Genomic DNA, 9,339 nt, shown 5'->3' with positions numbered 1-9,339 from the left:
TAACCCACTGAGCAAGGGCAGGGACCGAACCCGCAACCTCATGGTTCCTAGTCGGATTCGTTAACCACTGCGCCACGACGGGAACTCCATATTTTAAAATAGTAAAAATATTTAGCTTTAATTTGAGCTAGAACAAAGGCAGTGACTTTATTTAATTCATGTGTGTCCCTATTTTCCTATGAACACTGAAAAGACCAATAGCCGCTACAGACAAGAGATTGAATCCCCTTCCTTCTAAAACTTCAAATCAAAGGAACTGAGACCTGAGGAGAGATTGTCCAGCCTCACAGGGAAGAGGGGGCTAGACAGGTATCTCAGCCCTAGGGCACATCATAATTCTGATATAATTTGATCCCTTGGATCTGCAGTCACATTAACTCTGTCACCACTTGATCTTCAACCCCTAACCTTGCACTTGGGCTGCTGGAGATGTTGGAATTAATGAGGAAATCAGCAAATTCCAGCATCTTCTACTTAGCGCTATGTCTTCTTTAACCAAAGGTCCAGCTGAGTATAAAATAAGTAAAGTTCTTGAATTTGCTAAAATGAGTTACAATGCAAGGTTCTCCAGTTAAAAAATAAAATAAAAAAGAGAAAGAAAGAAAAAACAAAAAACCCCACCCTCCCTGCAGCCTCCCCTCAAGCCTCTAATCTCATCTGTGAAAAAGAACTGTACTTTACTGTCCACAAAACAGTCTATTTTCAAAGTGAGAGGAGAATTGTTCTGTGAGGACAGCCATCAGTAACTGCGGTTCATGAATTCCTGCTTGTTTATAGAACGCAGGGGCTAAGGGTAGACACTTTGAAACCACCTGTGAAAGAATTAAAGACCAAGGGGGGCAAAACCCCCATCACAAACAGAATCTCACTGATCAAGTGTGAAAGAAAAGGAAGAAAGAAAAAGCCAAGTAGATCTTTGCAGGCAACCACTAGATGGACATAGAATTCAAAAACATTCTTTAGTGAGATCAAGGATGGCAGGCTTTGAAGCCTGGAGGGCTGGCGAGTCTCAGGAACAGCCTGGCCGCGGCAATCCCTACACCGAAGCGTCCACAGTCCTGCACTTGCTGGAGTAAAGCATTTAAATTGGAACAATGTCAAATTTCACAGCTATCTTATGTCCAGTGACCTTACGGGACCCCCAAGGAAAGACAGATAAAAAATGATTGTTCTCAACAAGTTCCTGAAAGCGAAGAAGTCACAGAGGCAACCTCGAGAAACAACTTCAAAATGAAAACACCCACAAACTATTGCCTGCAGGGCAGCAAGCAAACAGGGCTTATTTATTTATTCATCTATTGATTCTTTTTTCCGAGGACTCACCGTGTGCTCTTACTCTTTACAGAAGATAAAGTTCCATCGCCACAGTGCATTAGTTTATGAGGATGATGATATTGTGGGAGAGGAAGTGGTTACAACTATTCTGAATTATTTAATCATGTTAAACAGATTTTACGGTTATGGAGACATAACTAGTCTCTGACCAAAAAAGAAAAAAAAAATCTGTACATTATGTATGTTTTAGACCAGAATTTCAGTGACATTTTACATACCCTAACTATGTGTAAGTGAATCATCTTAGATTTTTAAAAGAGATTTTAAAAGAAATAAACAGAACAGATGTGCTAAAATTCCCTTTCATCACCACCCCAAATTGCCCATCTTCCTTCCCAGAGGCAGCCACTAACACGAATTTGAGGTGTGCAATTCTGTTCCCATTCTTTCCTTTTACATGCATGTATATGGTCCCTAAAGAATTATGACACTGTTTTGTGTGCTAAATTTTTTTCATCAGTGGTATCATTGTGGAACTTAAATGTTTTAAAGGAGGAAACCAAGAAGGAAGAAAAAAGTTTATTCATACCAGAACAGTTATGTGCACCTATGTGTTTCTGCCTGACTCTGATCAGAACACTAAAGCCAGGAGGACTTCTTGGAAGAAGGGAGGCCTAAATTCAGTTTTTGAAAGAGAGGAAAAACTGCTAAGGGACAAAGAATGTCATTGGGCCTTTCAGAGAGACCCTGGAAAAAAATAATTTCCTAAACTAGGAGTTGTGAGATCTGCCATATGATCTTTGCTTCACTATTTGAAATATAGGTCTGTGGCTTTTTTTTTTTTTTTTTTTTTAAGCATTTTGGTTAGAAGACTTTGACTGTGAAAGCTACTTTTTAAAAGGAACATATACTAATCAAGTCAAGATTTACTAAAACCAAACAACTCCAGAAATTCTATAAGACACTAGCATTTAAGTGCAACAGGTGGACATACAAACCAATTATAAATGAAAGAATCTTTGATCAATGGAGTCACTGGTGTGTGCTGAACAAAATACATTGAAAATGTATTTGTAGTGTGAAATAAAGATACGGAGGTCACAAGTGAGTGCTGCTTATGTTAGTAGTTTTAATTTTACCTTGTCTGCGCCCTGTGTACAAAACTTGAGAGAGACTTTGATTTGTTCAGGTTTCCTTAAGGAGGGGCCACAGAATCCTTAAAGCATGATTTGAAAAAGATGGATAAGATATTCCACCCAAAATTCAACATCACCTTTAATCTTGCCCTCTCCTCCTCTAATCCCTAGGTAATGTTTTGTGCTTCTTTTGCAGGAAAGCAATTTTGTTAATCACTTTAGCACCAATTCTTGCATCCCTGGCAATACTCAGAACTGCTTCCATCCAAGTCTTTGATGTGGGAAAGAAACACACACACTCTTTCGCATGTAATCTGAAAACAATTCACCTCTTGCCAATGAATGCACAGCACTCCACTTTAATAGAGAGCAAGTTCTGTGGAGGTTTCTAATCCTTTCTGCCAAAGAAGAGAAGAGAGGGAATCACTCAGGTAGCCCAACCTCATTCAGGAGTTAAAATCACTTGGAATGTTTTGTGGTGTGTTTGGGGCTTTTTAAAAATATCACTTGCTGAAGATTACTGCTCTCAGGGGAAATCAAAACAACTCAAGATCAAAAAAAATAAATAAAAAATAAAAAATAAAGATTCCCCATCCCCAACTCAAACAGGATATTCTTCTCAACTCAGATAACTCTTGATCTAAGTGTATTACAAGAAACCTGCTTTAATCCCTCAAAGCAATGGTGTTATAGATAAGTAGCAGTAACATAGGTGGCTTAAATTCCAGAAATGTACAAAAGATTCGGTTGGAAACAAAATGAAAAAAGAAAGAAAGCTCAATTCTGCATTGCTGCGACTCAACGAGGTAAATGTAGGACAGTAAAAATGCAAAGAATGACCTCTCACAACGGAATAGCTATAAAAGTCTAGAATTATCTTAATGGTCTTGAAGGCTGCTTACTCTGTGTGTGTGTGTGTGTGTGTGTGTGTGTGTGTGTGTGTGTGTGTGTTGGGGGTACGTTTATGTTAGTATTTTAAGAAAAATTGTTATTATTGATAATTGGTTTGAATGGGGTTCATTTGAAAAATCTCTGCTACTATGATATTACAACATTCTGAAGCTTTGTTTCCCACATGATTTTCTTCTTTATAATTTTTTAGTTTCAACATTTTCTCTGTTTAGTCCTTTTACCTTACATATCCAACCTTATTTATTTATTTTAAAATTTTTATTGGGGTATTGTTGATTTACAATGTTGTATTAGCTTTAGGTTTATAGCAAAGTGAATCAGTTATACATATACATACATCTCTTCTCTTTTCCTATATGAGTTATTTATGTATTTTTTCCCTATATGAGTTATTACAGAACATTGAGTAGATCTCCCTGTGCTATACAATAGGTCCTTGTTAGTTATCTACCCGGTGTATAGGAGTGTGCATGTGCCAACTCCATTTATCCCCCCCACAGTTTTCCCTTTGGGAACCCTCAGTTTGACCATGAAATTTTTAGTGTTTTTATCCTACAAACATGTTCTGTTGTATCATTTTTAATGAGTCCACATATAAGTGATATCATATATTCATTTTTCTCTGCCTAGCTTCACTTGGTATGATAATTTCTGTGTCTGTCTGTGTTGCTGCAAATGGCATTATTCCGTTCTTTTTTGTGGCTGAGTAATAGTCCTTTGTATATATATATGTACCACATCTTCTCTTTTTTTGAACATTTTTTTTGAATTTTATTACATTTATAGTGGTACGACAATCATCACAACCCAATTTTATAGCATTTCCATCCCAAACCCCCAGAGAATCCCCCTACCCCCCAACCTGTCTCATTTGGAAACCATAAGTTTTTCAAAGACTGTGAGTCCATATCTGTTTTGTGAAGAAATTCATTGTGTCCTTTTTTAGATTCTACATGTAAGTGATAGCATATGATGTTGTTCTCTCACTGTCTAGCTAATTTCACTTAGGATGATAATTTCTAGGTCCATCCCTGTTGCTGCAAATGCTGTTATTTCTTTCCTTTTAATGGCTGAGTAATATTCCATTGTGTATATGGACCACATCTTCTTTATCTTCTCCTCTATTGATGGACATTTATGTTGTTTCCATGTCTTGGATATTGTATATAGTACTGCAATGAACATTGGAGTACATTTATCTTTTTGAGTCATGGTTTTCTCTGGATAGATGCCCAGGAGTGGGATTGTCGGATCAAATGGTAATTCTGTTTTTAGTTTTCTGAGGAATCTCCATACTGTTTTCCATGGTGGTTGCACCAATTTACATTCCCACCAACAGTGTAGTAGGGTTCCTTTTTTTTTTTTTTTTTTTTTTGTCTTTTTGGCTTTTCTAGGGCCACACTTGTGGCATATGGAAGTTCCCAGGCTAGGGGTCTAATTGGAGCTGTTGCTGCCAGCCTATGCCAGAGCCACAGCAATACAGGATCTGAGCCATGTCTGCGACCTATACCACAGCTCATGGTAACGCCTGATCCTCAACCCACTGAGCGAGGCCAGGGATCGAACCCGAAACCTCGTGGTTCTTGGTTGGATTCGTTAACCACTGTGCCACAACAGGAACTCCTAGGGTTCCCTTTTTTTTCACACCCTCTCCAGCATTTATTGTTTGTGGACTTTTTGATGATGGCCATTCTGGCCGGTTGTACCACATCTTCTTTATCCAATCCTTTGTCAATGGACATTTAGTTTGTTCGCATGTCTTGGCTAATATAAATAGTGCTGCAAGGAACATTGGGGTGCATATAACTTTTTAAGTAATGGTTTACTCTGGATATATGCCCAGAGTGGGATTGCTGGGTCATATGGTAGCTCTATATTTAGTTTTTTTAAGGAATCTCCACACTGTTCTCCATAGTGGTTCTGCCAATTTATATTCCCACCAACAGGGTGGAGGGTTCTCTTTTCTCCACACCCTCTCTAGCAGTGATTGTTTGTAGACTTTTTGATGATGGCCATTCTGACTGGTGTGAGGTGATACCCCATTGTAGTTTTGATTTGCATTTCACTAATAATAAGTGATGTGAAGTATCTTTTCATGTGCTTTCCGGCCATCTGTATGTCTTTGGAGAAATGTCTATTTTGATATTCTGTGCATTTTTCATTGGGCTCTTTTTTTTTTTTAACATGAAGCTGCGTGAGATGTTTACATATTTTGGAGATCAATCTCTTGTCAGCTGCTCTGCAAATATTTTCTTTCATTCTGTGGGTTGTCTTTTTTTTTAATGGTTTCCTTTGCTATGCAGAAGATTTTAAGTTTAATTATGTCCCATTTGTTTATTTTTTAATTTTCATTATTCTCAGAGGTGGATCAAAAAAGATATTACTGCAATTAATGTCAAAGAGTGTTCTGCCTATGTTTTCCTCTAGGAGTTTTATAGTATCTGGCCTTATGTTTAGGTCTTTAATCCATTTTGAATTGATTTTTGTGTATGGCGTTAGAGAATGTTTTAATTTCTTTCTCTTTTTTTTCATGTAGCTGTCCAGTTTTCCTGGCACCACATATTAAAGAGACTGTCTTTTTTCCATTGTATATTCTTGCCTCCTTTGTCATAGATTAATTGACCGTAGGAGCATGGGTTTATCACTGAGCTTTCTGTCCTGTTCCACTGATGTATATTTCTGTTTTTCCAGTACCATGCTGTTTTGATAACTGTAGCTTTGAAGTATACCCTGAAGTCTGCGAGCCTTATTCCTCTAGTTTTGTTTTTCTTTTTTCCGGATTGCTTTATATTACACTTATAATGGATAAGCAATGAGGTCCTACTATTTAGCACTGGAACTATATCCAGTCTCTTGGGATAGAATATGATGGAAGATAACATGAGAAAAATAATGTATATATATGTATTTCTGGGTCACTTTGCTGTACAGCAGAAATTGGCACAACATTGTAAATCAACTATAATTTATTTTTTTAAATTAAGGTTTTTATTTTTTATTATAGTTGATTTACAATGTTCTGTCAGTTTCTGCTGTACAGCAAAGTGACCAAGCCATATATATATTTATACACACACACACACAAATATATACACATTCTTTTTCTCACATTATCCTCTATCATGTTCCATCACAAGTGACGAGATATAGTTCCCTGTGCTATAAAGCAGGATGTCATTTTTTATCCACTCCAAATGCAATAGTTTACATATACTAACCCCAAACTCCCAGAACTATACTTTAATTTTAAAAAAGACTGCTTTGGCTGTTCGAGGTCTTTTGTGTTTCCATACAAATTTTAAAATTCTTTGTTCTAGCACTGTGAAAAATGCCATTAGTAATTTGATAAGAATTGCATTGAGCCTATAGATTGCCTTGGGTAGTATAGTCATTTTGACAATACTGATTCTTCCAATATCCCTCCTTATTTCATTGCAATGAGACAGACTTTATTCTTTTTGCTTCTGTCAGTAATTATCATATTTTCACAATTTAGGTATTAATTTTTATCTACCTTTTGATATCCTAGTTAACATAGTGCAAATTCCCCCCACCTCCCTTTTCCATTGTAGCTCTCTATTGCAAGGTACTGGTAATTTCTTTCATTATTCCTGATATATGCTCAAAAATTGCTTTAATTTAATTTTATTTTAGAGATAGTGCTTATTATTTGACAGATACTGCAAATAGTATTTTAAAATTCAAAAGGTAAAAGAGTGAAAAACTCTGTTCCTCATCCATCCAGTTCTCCTCAGAAACAAACACTAGTACTAGGTTTTGTGTATTTTTCCAGAGAGATTTGGCATACAAAACTCAAAGCCCATAAATATAGTTCCCCCTACCACAAATGGCAATTTACACACAGTTGAGCATTTTCCTTTTTTCACTTAATGTATATTAGAGATCCTCTGTAACAGTGCTTCCTCATTCTTTTTCACGGCTGCTTGCTATTCTATTCTGTGGATGTTCCATGATGTATTTAAACAGTTTGAAATATGTTTGTTCTAAACACTTCTCTTCTCTGTCAGTGGCTTATTTCTTCTCAGGTTGTTTCTATGACTCTATTGTGGGCACTGTTAAATAAGTGATTTTAATTTCAGCATGGAAGGCTCTTGAACAAATTTAAAATTTTTGTTTTCTAAAATATTTAAAACTTTTAAAAGTTGGAGTTCCTGTGGTGGCTCAGCGGTTAATGAATCTGACTAGGAACCATGAGGTTGTGGGTTCAATCCCTGGCCTTGCTCAATGGGTTAAGGATCCAGCGTTGCTGTGAGCTGTGGTGTAGGTCGCAGACACAGCTTGGATCCCACGTTGCTGTGGCTCTGGTGTAGGCGGGCAGCTACAGCTTCAATTAGACTCCTAGCCTGGGAATCTCCGTTTGCTGCGGGTGCAGCACTAGGAAAGACAAAAATAAACAAAAAAACAAAAACAAAAAAACCTTTTAAAAATTACCCAAAGGGATATGGCTTTATCGCTTTCAAAAATGCAGCATTGTGGAAGTTGTATGATGCCACGACTTTCAGTTACTTCCTCTCAGTCTCATCAGGATCCCACCTGCTTAAACATTTAAAATGCCATTGTTCATTGACTTCCCTATGTGGATTTAACATAGGATACTGAATTAAAAGTTTCCTTCTAATAGTCGACACTAATGTTAATTCTCTTAACCTACAAAATATTAAATATTGCTTTATATACCTTTAGTTGAACACCAATTCACAGGCTAACTTATACATAATTTAGGACTCAAATCAGGAAAACTGAAATTTCACCTAACCTCAACTTTTGGGAGAGCTAGGCAAGCTGCGGGGCCCGATCATAGTGATTCTTCTCCTTCTGTTGCATGATCCAAGAGATGGAGACCTTGAGAGATTATAGATTTTTAAAAATTGAAGTATAGTTGATTTACAATGTTGTGTTAGTTTCTGGTGTACAGCAAACTTATTCAGATATCTATTTCTATTTCTATATACTACATACACTTTTTTATATTTTCAATTATGGTTTATTACAGGATATTGAATATAGTTCCATTTGCTATACAGTAGGATCTTGTTTATCTATTTTATTTTATTTTATATTTGTCTTTTCTAGGGCCGCACCTGTAGCGTATGGAGGTTCCCAGGCTAGGGGTCCAACTGGAGCTATAGCTGCTGGCCTACGCCACAGCCACAGCCATGCGAGATCTGAGCCACATCTTCTACATACACCACAGCTCACTGGCAACACCAGATCCTTAACCCACTGAGCGAAGCCAGGGATCCAACCTGCAACCTCATGGTTCCTAATTGGATTCGTTAACCACTGAGCCATTATGGGAACTCTTGTTTATCTATTTTATATATAGTAGTTTATACCTGCTAATCCCAGATGCCTAATTTATCCCTCCTTCTCCTTTCCCACCTTGCTAACCATAAGATTGTTTTCTATGTCTGAATCTGTTTCTGCTTTGTGAGTAATTTGTGTCAAATTTTAGGTCCCACACACAAGCAATACCACATGATAGTTGTCTTTCTCTGTATGACTTACTTCACTTAGTGCGATAATCTCTTGGTCCATCCATGTTGCTGCAAATGTCAGTTTTCATTCTTTTTTATGGCTGAGTAATATTCCATTATGTGTGTGTATACACATACCACATATATCTCTATCTACCTACCCATCCATCCATCTACGTACCACATCTTCTTTATTCATTCATCTATCGATGGACATTTAGGTTGCTTCCATGTCTTGGCTATTGTAAATAGTGCTTCTGTAAACATTGGGGGTATGTGTATCTTTTTGAATTAGAAGTTTTCCCCAGATCTATGTCCAGGAATAGGATTGCCGAATCATTTGGTAACTCTATTGTTAGTTTTGGGTTTGTTTTTTTTTTTTTTTTTTCTTTTTTGGCCACCCCAAGTTCCCATGCCAAGAATCAGATCCAAGCTGCTGTTGTGACCTATGCTGCAGCTGTGGCACTGCCAGATCCTTAACCCACTGTGTGAGGCAGGAGATGGAACCTTCATCCCAG

Source organism: Sus scrofa, chromosome 14 (assembly GCF_000003025.6).
Source record: "Sus scrofa isolate TJ Tabasco breed Duroc chromosome 14, Sscrofa11.1, whole genome shotgun sequence".
In the NCBI taxonomy this organism is placed as follows: Eukaryota; Metazoa; Chordata; class Mammalia; order Artiodactyla; family Suidae; genus Sus; species Sus scrofa.
Note: the sequence above shows the minus strand (reverse complement) of the source record.